The sequence below is a fragment of the Rhodnius prolixus genome, unplaced genomic scaffold, assembly GCF_049639745.1.
Source record: "Rhodnius prolixus isolate KJV_2025 unplaced genomic scaffold, Rpr scaffold_3, whole genome shotgun sequence".
Classification (NCBI taxonomy): domain Eukaryota; kingdom Metazoa; phylum Arthropoda; class Insecta; order Hemiptera; family Reduviidae; genus Rhodnius; species Rhodnius prolixus.
Window position 1 is genome coordinate 22,771,434 of NW_027411603.1, and position 13,214 is coordinate 22,784,647.

Genomic DNA, 13,214 nt, shown 5'->3' on the forward strand with positions numbered 1-13,214 from the left:
TTTTTTTAAAATTTATTTGTTAAGTTACACCAGCGCTAGATACGCATAAGTAACAATGTCAATAACTGTCCCCACTACAAACTCACTAATTGGGGGGAGAAGTTAACCCAGTGATAACACTCCCTAAGTCGTCTCCAGGATTAGCTACTCTCTTCAGAAGAGAGAAAATCGCGAGGCCACTGGCGTTTTAATCGCCTGGGAGGATGATCTGGTTTGGTGATGAGATGATAAATGGCGGACAAGAGGATTGGAATGAGAGTGCAAGTTCTGATGAAAACTTTTATAGCGAGTTCGTGCAACCTGGACCTACAGACGGAATTTCCAAGTCTGTGTGGATGGTTAGATTTGAAACCATAAAATGGAGTGGTAACGATAGTGCGGAGAATTTTAGACTGAAGAGATTGAATTCTATGAAGATTGGAGCGTTTCGTTGAACCCCACAGTTCAATACCGTACGTCCAGGCGCGTTTTAGTATAGAATTGTAAATCAGTAGTTTGTTAATAAGTGAAAGTTTTGAACGCTGGTCTAGTAGTCTTTTAAGTAGTCGATAACGTCTGTTAACTTCAGTTCGTTTAAGTCGTGTGTGCGGGTTCCAAGTCAGTCTTTTGTCTAAATAAAGCCCAAGATAATGGACAACATTGGCAGGAGGAATTGGAATTGAGTCATAGAAGATCAGAGGCAGAGTGTTGCGGCGGAGAGTAAAAGTAATATTTTGAGATTTGGTTTCATTTAACTTGATTTTCCATTTTTTAAACCATTCCTCAAGAGAAAAGATATGAGTTTGAAGGTTTCTGTGTGAAGTTACCGGATGATCAATGTGAGGAGAAAGTATAGCGGGTATCATCTGCATAGGTTAGGAGGACAGTTTCAGGATGGATTGGTATGTCTGCTGTGTAGTATATTACATAAAGGATAGGTCGTAAGATGCTTCCATGCGGAACAGAAGACGCTTCAATACGATGTTCAACTGAATACGATGTACCGATTTGAATTTGAAAATAACGATCTGACAAATAGGACTTCAAGATGGGGAAGTGAGTGAACGGAAGGGTGCCCTTGAGTTTCCAGTGCAAGCCCGGGTGCCACACCCGATCGAAAGCTTGCTTCACATCGAGAAAGACACCCGAGCAACACTCTTTCTTCTCAAGGGGAGGAAATCTTTCTAAATCTCTATATCTAATGAGAATTTACTGTCCCAATGCCTTCAAATGAATTGTCTGTTTCAGCTATCATAGTTTAGGTACAACTTGAAATTGCGGATAAATGTTTAGTAAATTTCGTTCCTCAAATGATTGAAATCTGTAAAATAATCTTTGAAAAGATGAAAAATACCTACTTAGTCTTAGATTATTTCAATTAAATTAAATTAAATAATTATTAATAATTAATAATTAAATTAACTCTTTCAAGGAAGTATATTTGTTATATTTATTTACATTTGAGAGTGAATAAGACTGAAATATATTCTAAGCAAATATATTTTTAGGCTTCCATTAACGTGACAGTTTATCTTTAGTGAGCACTGTCTAGACAGACCCCTATGAGAAACTTATATCTATCCAAGTAGATGCTTCTAATGGATACCAGTCCGGCCACATTTCATCTGACACTTACGAAATTAATGTCTTCATTTACTTCCATTAAAAAAAAAACAAAAAATATATGTAAATAAAAATCAGTTTTACAAACATATGTTACCATAAACTATATCACAGTTCATCGTAAATATTTGTGTTCCAAGGTTTTCTTAAATAAATTTAAAGCAACCACTAACGAAAAGATTTACTATTTAGAAATAGAGGAGAGGAAATAAAAACTAAGTTTGGTGCTTTTAAAATATTTTCTAAAGGAAATCACTCATCTGAAGAATTCATTTATGATGTCTGCTGAAGACTTCGTGTAAAACTTTCATTCTTATTTTAGGCTACATTTGGAGGTTTTTTCAGTGAGATATTTTTTTTGGTAATGAATATAGTTTCTGAATATTTTATTTTTATTTGAAAGATAATTAATAATTATTAGATTAAAAAGGGAAGGGATTAGCTATGAGGTTAGCATACTGGACTCCCACGCGGAGGTCCCGGGCTCGAATCCAGCAGCTGACCCTTAGATTTTCTCTTCCTAGGAGCTTCTTACAGACAAAACTGTCCGCTGATGGACAGTGTTGTCTGTAACGAGAGAACACTGTCCGGCAGTGCACTGGAAAAAGCTCCGGGCGCTAATAACCTCAGCTGTTGATGCGCCAAAAAAAAATTATTCCAGATTTGTCAATTTTTTTCCTAACTTTCCTTTCAATTAATATCATTTATCGTGGAAATTCAAATAATATAAATGTATTAGGGGAAATTTCTTAGTTTTTCTCATTTTCTCTAATTTAAGGGTCATATTTTGAAGATCTAATAACTTTTCTCAGCACAACTACATATGTAGCGATTTATGTAGATTTGTATTGTAAGACTTCGATAAATGCTTTCACAATTATATCACCAAATTTAGTAAATCTCTTTATTATCATGTGGGCGTGCAATGAATAAATTGCAGGTTTCTCTAACAACAACAAAAAAGTGTATTTTGAAAAAACTGGGAAATTTTGGGAAAGTGTAGCTTTAGAAGCATAATGATTTATCATCGTAGAGAACAAATCTGCCAGATGATACAATTTCACGTATATCTAGTACATTACGAAACGGCAGACGACTAGAACCTACTGCAGTTTATATTGCTGCACATTTTACTTATTTGCTTTTGACAAGCAGACAAAAAGCTGCTGAGAAAAAAGAAAAATTTAGTGCTGCACGAGACCGAGACGAGGCGAGACTTTATGCAGTCTCGATCTCGGTCTCGGTCGCTCAAGTCTCGGTCTCGGTCTCGGTCTCGTCGAGATATCTCGGTCTCGGTTTTTTTGAATTTTTGTTTAAGTATTAAAAGCGGTTTGCTATTAATAATCTTTTCAAAAAATGTTATTATTTTCTAATAATTATTTTAATTTATATATTGGTAATGAAAATGTGTGTAAAAGAAGACAACTACTTACACTTCAATGCATCATATATTACTATTACTGTAATATATCTTTATATAATTTCAAAAAAATGTTAAAAACGCGCCAAATGAAAGACCAAAATAACATACCTGCCTCCTATATCAAGTCGATTCGTGAAATAAAAAATACACCTCCCAACAAACTTCCCGCTCCATTAGTTATGGCTGTTGGTGAAGAAAAAGAATCTGATGATTCACCTTTTGACGACGACGACGACTGCATCAATATTTTTGCGCCACTTGCTCAAAAATCAGCAAATATCACCGAAGCATGGAAGACAGAAATAATTAATTACACCAAATTAGACCAAGCACAGTAGACGTTGACATTTTAGAATGGAGGGAAACACTTGAGAATTCCTTCAAAAATTTGTCTAGAATGGCGAAAGATATTTTTAGTATCTGTGCAACTTCAGTGCCATCGGAAAGATTATTTTCGCAAGCTGCGATGATAATGACCAACAGAAGATCTTCTCTAACTTCTGACTCAGTAAAAGCTCTTTTATGATATGAATAGTGAAATTTAGTGAATTTATGTGGTACTGGGTTCGATTCCCGGTCTTAGGCCTTGGATTTTATTTAATGGGTAATATGAGAAATTTACAGTAAAGTATGTTTGCTAGTCGCCTCCGTCCGCGACACCTAATTGGTAGTTGGACGTAAAGCCCCGCCTGAAAAAATAGGCGATTACTTTACTTTGCTTACTTTACTTACGTAATTCGAAGTCAAATAGATGTAGTAATATTGAACATATATAATAAAATCGTATCTTTTAATAATTAATTCAATACACGTAATGATTATTTATTAATAAAGAACACAATTTTATAATTTTGTAGCTAAAAATTAATATTTGAAAAACCGAGACGAGACCGAGATCTATCTCGTTTCTCGTGCAGCACTAGAAAAATTCAACAAACCTTTTTTGAAAATTACGGCATCAGTGAGTAGTACAAGGGGTTTAGAATGTAATCCTTCATTAAATACTTTTAAAAATATTTAATTTAAATTAAAAATGATATTTTTGAAGAAAATTAGGCCCAAGTTGATTTCGCAGGAATTATTTTAAGGTTTTTCAAATTATTTTGTTTGTATTTTAAGAATTAGGGAATCGTAGAAATAATAATTTCTTATTAAAAGAAATATTAGTTTTTGCCCATAACTTTCATTGGCTATATAACGTTTATAGAATTTATTTGGCTTCTAATATTATACGTGATATTCGGATCGATATAAAACGGGATCGCTGGCCAATTTTATATATCTTCATAGTAACTTTATTGCTTCTAGCGCAGTTTAACTTTACACCTGTAATAAATGATGTCCTGTACCTTTTGTATCCTTATTTCTAGTCCTTAAAACACGTCCTACTAACTCTTATAAGCTATGGAAATTTTTAATTATTACTCTGCTTAATTGATTTTTTTTTTGCGATAATTAGTTTGCTGAATAGTAAAGTGAACGTATTAGTTTGTCCAGTAAAGTGAACGCTTTATGAGAAATGAGAAAATGGGTTCCGTAGCAGAGGTATTTTAGTTCCTAGACATTTTTACTCTATCAGTCTGCTGTCACACATTCTCTAGAATGGCACAATAACCTTTACAACCTAGTTAGATCGGATTTGACTTCTTCGATAAGCCTAACATTTTTCTTTATTTTACCATCTTTTACCGGTTGCCTCTAACAACTGGTAGATTTATATTTGCTTAGATCTTACTACACCATCTAATTATCTCACGCTTGTCTTTTAAAAGCTATTTTTTCAATCGATTAACTTATGCCAGCTCATCAGAATTTTCTAAGATGCCATCTTAAGTGATAAGCCCATGTCTAATCAATTTCTGCCAAACTTTGGCAGTTCTTCCAAGCAGGAACCCTGGATGGCTCTAAGCCTTCCAGACGTTTCTATTCGGTCTAGGAAATAAATGGTAAAAAGAATTCTCTTTCCAAACACATATAGATAGATGTTGGTTCCTTATCCACGTTTTCCGGCTGCCCAGGATTCATGACAGATTATCCAAAACACGAATGTTATTTTATAGATCAACAACTTTACTATTAGCCGAGATTTTGAGTGTTTGATCCAATATGGTAACAGCTACGTTTCTGCTTCTAGAGGGTTTGAATAATTTTTTTTTGTTCTACGTGTTTAATTTAATATAAATCCCTATCCTTTATTTTGATAAAGTACCCATCGTTTTCATCCCTGGACGTTTCCTTATGAAACTGCACATTAGTAAGGAAATAAGAGACTCTACAAGCGTTTGTTAACTTTGGGTAAAGACAGCGGAAGATCTTTTATGCGTTTGCCAAGCGAGAAAACGGCTAAATGACTACATGTTCTAGGCATAATCTTTCAAACTACGCCATCTATCCACTTTTCCTTGGGTCTGCCCTTTCCTCTACTTCCTTCGGCTTCCTAGTCTAGGCTAGCCTTAGCCATTCTTCTATCTTCCATTCTATTTATATGGCCGTACCATCTAAGTTTCTTTTCTTTCACCTTCTGTAGCACATTTTCCTGAAACTTCATTTCCTTTCTTATTTCTTCATTTCTTACTCTTGATATTCGTGCTTCCCTTCTCCAGTAATCCATCTTGATGGCTAGAAGCTTTTTCCTTAAAGCCTTGTACTAAGTTCAAATCCCAGTGACATAGTAGTATATGTATTTTGTACCAAGCTAGTACATATTATCTCTTTGGTACTATTTAGAATATTGCTGCTCCATAATACAGGGTTCAGAATGTCAATTGATCTTTTTGCGCTTTCATTTCTTTGCCATTTTCAAAATTGGGTATTATTTTTGTGGAACAAATTTAAGTGATCTATGTGTGTTAACAATCATACGTATGGCGAGGAGTGCCATATTTAGACTTTAAAAAATAATATTATTCTATTAGGGGTACAAAGAACATAACAATAAGCTTTGAATTAAATGTCTTACAGGGCTTGAAACCAAAAGAGAAAAAACTCTAGCAATGAAACCGTCTTCTGAAGGATTGTCTGGGGAGAGATCAGCCGAATCAGGGAAGCCAAGAGATTCAGACAATCCTCTTAGTTTGTTTGAGGAACAAATTGAGAGACTGGGGAAGACTAGAGGTAAGACTTTGGCCGAGATGAAGAGCATAGTTCTGTACAGAGATCTGACGGATACCTGGCCAGAGCGATCTTCGGCAACCAATGATGCAGTCGATGAAGAAGAATTATTGAATTATCTTTTAAAATCCAATGATTCCTATCTCCGTTGCTAACTATTTTTTATTAACTATTTATTAACAAACAATTTAATAGGATTTTAAATGATTTTACTTTTCAAAGACGGAGTTCTTCGAATCCAGAATCTCTGAAAAAGTCCCAATCTTTGAGTGTTATTTTCTTGAACTTACTCTGGTTTGATCTTCCCTTCTAAGAGAAGTTTAATTTCTATATCTGTCGCATGGTGAATAATGAAATAAATTGTTTCTGTTTTTTTAAATTTCATTTTTCAATCATATAGTTTTAAAATCTCTTAAAACTATTTCAATTAATAAACAAATGTAGAATTTTTATTACAATTAAAACTCTTCAATATTTAAATCCTTCTTTTAATCATGAAAATTGAAATGTTATAGAAAATATCAGAGAAATGACCTTTTTAATTATAGAATCAATTATCAGCCCACTTGAGCACCTCGCCCATAGAACTGTGGAGAATTGTAGCATTGTATCCAAAACTGGTTGATGTGGGTTATGGAATTCATTTTGAATGCACAATCTGCAGCCTGCGGGACCAATACTAGTCATTATGTTTCTGACGCTACATTCTCCCTGTGACGATATTGTCACAGGTAAGAAATTAAAATAAACAGATTCTGAAGATTACTACAATATCTACGTAGTTTCTTAAGTTGATTCCTTAATGGATTTAAAGCCGTGGAATCTTTTTAGTTAGAATAACAGTTATTTTTTAAAAGACACCATTAGAAATATAAAAAAAAGAAAGATGTATTTTCTTTAAATGATTAAAGTTTTAAGTCTAACTCCTCATGTTCCTTTATTTTATGCCAGAAATGTGCTAATAAATATGTTTACCGTTTTTTTAGCGATCTGCCCAAACTATTAAATGTAGCTGACAAGATACTTACGAGGGTCGTTTGAAAAGTCCGTGCAAAAATAAAAACTACTTAATTTTTTGGGGTAAACCTTTTTTATTTTTCAACATAGTCTCCTTTTAGGCTTATACACTTCGTCCAACGCTGCTCTAGTTTGTTGATCCCTTCCGAATAATAGGATTTGTCCAAGTCTGAAAAATAGCCATTCGTTTCTGCAATCACCTCCTCGTTTGAATAAAATCTTTTTCCCGCCAGCCATTTCTTCATATTGGAGAACAAATAGTAGTCCGAGGGAGCCAAGTCTGGAGAATAGGGGGGATGTGAAACGAGTTGGAACCCTATTTCCATTAATTTTGCGACCACAACTGCTGAGGTGTGAGCTGGTGCGTTGTCGTGATGGAAAAGGACTTTTTTGTGGGCCAACCGTGGGCGTTTTTCTTGCAGCTCGGTTTTCAAACGGTCCAATAACGATGAATAATATGCACCTGTAATAGTTTTACCCTTTTCCAGATAGTCGATGAGGATTATTCCTTGCGAATCCCAAAAGACAGTCGCCATAATCTTTCCGGCCGAAGGAACGGTCTTCGCCTTTTTTTGGCGCAGATTCCCATTTGGTAACCCATTGTTTAGATTGTTCTTTGGTCTCAGGAGTGTAGTTATGTATCCATGTTTCATCCACAGTGACGAAACGACGCTTATAGTCCTGCGGATTCTTCTGGAACAGCAGCAAACCGTCCTTACAACACTTCACACGAATTCGTTTTTGGTCAAGCGTGAGCAATCGCGGCACCCATCTTGCGGATAGCTTTGTCATGTCCAAATGTTGATGCAAAATATTATGTACCCGTTCATTCGAGATGCCCACAGCACTAGCAATCTCACGCACCTTCACTCTTCTGTCATCCATCACCATATCATGGATTTTATCAATGATTTCTGGAGTAGTAACCTCAACAGGGCGTCCAGAACGTTCAGCGTCACTTGTGCCCATATGGCCACTCCGAAAATTTTGAAACCACTTATAAACTGTTCTAATCGAAGGTGCAGAGTCACCATAATGTTTATCAAGCTTCTCTTTAGTCTCCTGAGGCGATTTGCCTTTTATAAAGTAGTGTTTAATCAACACACGAAAAATTCTTTTTCGTCCATTTTTTGAAAATCACTCGACTTCCTCGATTCAAACGAATGCCAAACACAAAGAAATAGACCGATCTGGCTGAAACTTGGTGTGTGTTCTTCCAAGAGATGCTACTAACTAAACATAACCTCGATACGCGCCAGTAGTGCTATCTCTCTGACTTTGCACGGACTTTTCAAACGACCCTCGTAAGTTAGGTTATTTAGTTGGTGTCCAGATCAGTCAGGAGAGCGTGTCCAGAATTATGTGATGGATTTTTTAATTTATGTTTCAAAGTATAATTTTAGTTAATTTGATTTAAGTTCTGTCAAAAATAAAGTAATAAATAATTATATTAAAGCAAAATAATAATTAAATAAATGAATAACTGTTAATATTATTTATTTATAAAATCAACCTGACTCACTTAAGTGCTTTACATGCAGTGATAATGTACAGTAGATGAAGTTCAGTTCTTTGTAGATACAGTCTTGGTTCCAGTCTTCTTGAAGCTGTAGGCTCATCAGAGATGTGGGTAATGATATGTGGATGGCAGTGTGTGAAGGATGAGGAAGAAGTTTGTCTGTTAGTTTGGTCATATGAGTATGAAGAATGTCGAATCCTATGGGTATTTCTGGGTTCCTAATAAACCATGGGGGTGTTCAGTGCTATTCGTAGTACTCTGTTTTGAAAAGTCTGTAGCCTTTAGGTCAGTGTTTTTCTTACAGATAACATTCCTCAGGATATAAACCTTAAATAGCCTTAATTGCTGCTGTTTTTTTTACGAATTCATAGATTTACTTTCCTTTGAGGATGACATTAAACGCTAAGGAAATTGGAGGTCGTCTAAGTCCTGACTTGAGAAGAATATAGTCCTTCTTTTCTTCAACAGATTTGCGTCTTCAACCCTGAGACTTGTACTAACCACATGGTAGCTTGACTGGCTTAGTACAATGCTAAATTAAATATAAGAATCGCAAGTCTTCACGTGGCATCTGTGGTAGGTTACTTTGAACCTTTTTTATTAAAAATGAATGTTAGTTGTTTGTCGGCCGTAATTCTGGATAACAAAAAACGAATTTCTTTTTAATTTTTCCTGACTTTACGAGAAGGCTTTGCTTGCCATCTTTAAAGCAAAACAAGGTTGGTATAAAATACTGTGTGCCATAAAACGAAACAAAAAATAAAATTTTGTAAAAACAAAAGTAAAAACAATCAAATTTAAATTTAACCGAACTGTATATACAATAAACTGTAACTACGAGTATACATATTGGATAAAAGAAAAGCCAGATATAAAAGTGATTAAATCAAAACGAACCCAATTACGTCTTGATTGAAAACATCCCATCAAAACTACAGTCATGAGTTTTATCTAATAGTTACAAAAGTAAATTGGAGACGATTAAAGTTTGCTTTAGCCAATGTAATAAAGTTAGATTTTATTTCTTTCTTTATGATCTCATATCAATTTTACACTGCCTTTCTAATCAATAAATATCAATGCGATAGTTCCAAGCGATGGACTACATTAATTTCTGTCTCTCGCTAAGAGATTTTGTGATTAATTTTTTTTTTAACTAAAGTGACAAAAACCGACAAAGCTTGGATCTTTTTGGGGAGAGGGGAGAATTAGATAAGTATTTAGTGATAAGAGAATATAGTGGTTAGTAGTAAAACGCGCATGCGTCTACCGCTCTCTTGTTATTTTATTTTTTCTTTTTTTCCTATATAGTAAGGCAAGAGTCTCGGGGTAACACCTTCTGGCCACTCCCAGCAACTACAGACACTGGGCTGGCAATCTTCAGACACCAACCAAGCAAGTCCCCTGTTTCATCTCTCTACAAAGTGAGATACTTTACGCGACACGCGATCTTTTTCTAGAGAAACTTTGTAGCATCATTAATCAATATTATCAAACATCAACTAATTACGAGGTCAGTAAAATCAACCACAATGTTTTTTATATCATTTATTATTTTACATTCATTCGAAATATTGATACAATTAATATATTTCCAATCTTTAAGCTTCCTTTCGGGGACTTTAACAGCTCCCCTAGGTGTTCAAATTTTCCTAAAATTATGCCAAACATTAAAAAATTTAATTCAAAGAAAGAAACCTGAACGCAAAAAGTATAGATTGCTTTAGATATTCATATTCATTAACTTCAAAGATTCACTCAGCCTTTATTTTTCTTCATTTAATCAATGCAACACTTCAAACTACTTCAAAAAACACTACTTTATTATAAATAAGAAGGAAAGAATAATATGGGAGTTGCAATGCATTAAAAACAGTTACATTAAACCAGTAAACATGAGAGGTTAAATTCAAAACTTAGCTACCTACATTCACAAATATTTATTAAGATATTTACATAATTATTGCTGCTTTTTGCAGTCTAAAACACAAATATACAGTGCCTTTTTACTTCTTTTTGTTAGAATTTTCACTTATCACTCCATCAATTACAAAATTTCTTGAACATTATTATCATCGCAAATATTTGTTCCTGTACCTAGACCAATCACCTTTTGGCTACTATAAGTAAAATAGTTTTTCGTCAGGTTTTATTTGGAGCTATGATTGTATCGAAGGCTTTTTGTCTAAATTTGATGAGCTGTTATCGTTTTCTTTTCAATATTCTTGAGTAGGCCAGACTTATTTCATGGAATTTGATTTAGTTCAGCTGTAGGTGATATTTGTTCATACTTAGAAAATACCAAATTGTAATTCGTTATCTTATATCCGTATGTTTATTTCCATTCAAACACAGATTAGTAATTTTTTTTTTTTAAATTTAAGTCTACTAGAATAATTATTTTTCTCTCAGTGCTCAATTTTACAATAAATAAACGCAGTAATACCTATCTGAGTTAGCTAGAATATGATTATTTCAATAATTTGCTGAATTTTTGTATAAATGGTCTACTGATTGTAACTTACTGATTTTTTATGTTACTAAAATAATTGGGGAAAACCCCTACGTGACATAGAACTATTCACGTGAGTACAGTTAGTAAATAAAGCCATTATCATGATGCAGTAATCCAGCCTTACCTACAACAACAACTCATCTTCATATGCATACATTTCAATAATAATCATTATAATTTAAAAGAAAATTCAAATGAATTCTCTAATAAAATGGTCAACTAATTGAAAACATTTCGACCAAACGGGGCAGGTTTCACGAGTTTTTGGCAATCTACCTTTTATCCAAAAAAATTTGTTAATGAAGTTTTCTAGAAAACTAATGAAAGCCGCAATTTCAATAAACAGAACTAAATCGTAATTTGTTGGATCTTTTAATAGAAGTCGCTAAACGTAATGTAAATAACGCGATGATGTGATTCATTCGTCAAATAACACTTATTCTTTTATAGGTACATTATTTATATTAGCTGTGATAAAATCTAAAACTATTTTTATACTTGTAATTACATAATAGCATTCATAATATTATTGATTAATAATAAACATTTGTAATCATTAATAACGTAATTGAATTAAATAACAATTTAAAGTAAAATCGAGAAGTATCAATTTCAAATACAGACAATAAGTAATTCTTGGCACTTTACTATGTTATTCTCTCACCTCAGAATTACATTAACCGTTCTTGATTTCATTTTATCTCAAAGATATAGAAATAATAATTGCTCTGAGGAGGTCATACATGTTTCGAAACTGGTCTACATACTCAAATACTGTAATGTGAAATTCCCCATAATGCAATTGGCATCAATTTGAATAAAAATAAAGACTTCAACACTATAAGAAGTAAGCGTGATCTTATAGCTTCCTCTGGATCTCGAATCATCACTATTTTATGAGAATTTTTTTTGTAAAACAAAGAGGAATTCCATAAGAGAAATTCCTAGTTTAAATGAATCCCTTTGGTGTCTTCTTTGGAATAAGAATAAAATTCTATCCAGACGGACTTCTGGTCGGAATTCGATACTTTTAAATATACTTACATATACAGGGTGACCAGAGTTATATGCTCCACCCACTTTTCTTTTTAACGGCGGGAAATTTCGAAAAAAATAAAAAACACGTATTTAATCATTTTTAGTCTAGTTTATTTTCAGTGATTGACCCATTTTTTTAAACCTCTGTATCTCGAGATACAGCATCCAACTTTGTTTTTTCAAATGCAACGTTATATTTTTTGTTGCATATTTTTATAGTATTTGAGCTCCTAAAAAAACAAAAAAACAAAAAAATTTGAAATCGATTAGGTTTTTCAAAAGTTATGGTAATTTAAAATATCAAAAACAAATTTCAGTTTATTGTCAAAATTACGTTATTTTTTTTAAAGAATCTGTTCAAACTGGACACAATCAACGGATAGGCAAGCCAAAACTCTGGACTCCCACGCTTTGCTTGTAGCAGCACTTATGGTAGCAAAGTCAAGATCTAGGCAGGCTAGAGTTATTCGACGTTCAGGTTGTTTTTTTTACAAACGTTTTGTGTGGAGTTTTAGCAAATCAACTAATCGGCCCATACTTCTACAGAGAGAACATAACTGGTGAAAGGTATCCAACTTTTTTTAAGAGACATTTTGCCAGTTCTGCTTGAAGATGTTCCTCTGCAACGTCGGCTAGATATGCATTTTCAACAAGATGGTTGCCCGGTACATAATGCGAGAGTGGTTCGAGGTTACCTAGACAGAAATTTCCATGAAAAGTGCTTAGGGGCTCATTGTCCCATCCAATGGCCACCACGATTTCTGGACTTAACCCAAATGGAGTATTTTTTGTGGGGACACCTAAAAAATAAAGTGTAAAGTATCCTTAATCTCGTGGCTTCAGTCGATGATCTGAAACGTCGAATAACTCTAGCCTGCCTAGATCTTGACTTCGCCACCATAAGTGCTGCTACAAGCAAAGCGTGGGAGTCCAGAGTTTTGGCTTGCCTATCCGTTGATTGTGCCCAGTTTGAACAGATTCTTCAAAAA

At 34.0% G+C, this 13,214-nt stretch overlaps 1 long non-coding RNA gene across 1 annotated transcript; it reads left to right on the plus strand.

The window, feature by feature from the left end:
• The first annotated feature begins 1,685 nt into the window (after positions 1-1,685).
• On the plus strand, positions 1,686-6,515 carry LOC141453066 (uncharacterized). The gene is made up of 2 exons (XR_012457758.1): positions 1,686-1,963; positions 5,987-6,515. It is a non-coding gene; the product is annotated as an uncharacterized lncRNA (long non-coding RNA).
• Positions 6,516-13,214: the final 6,699 nt, after the last annotated feature.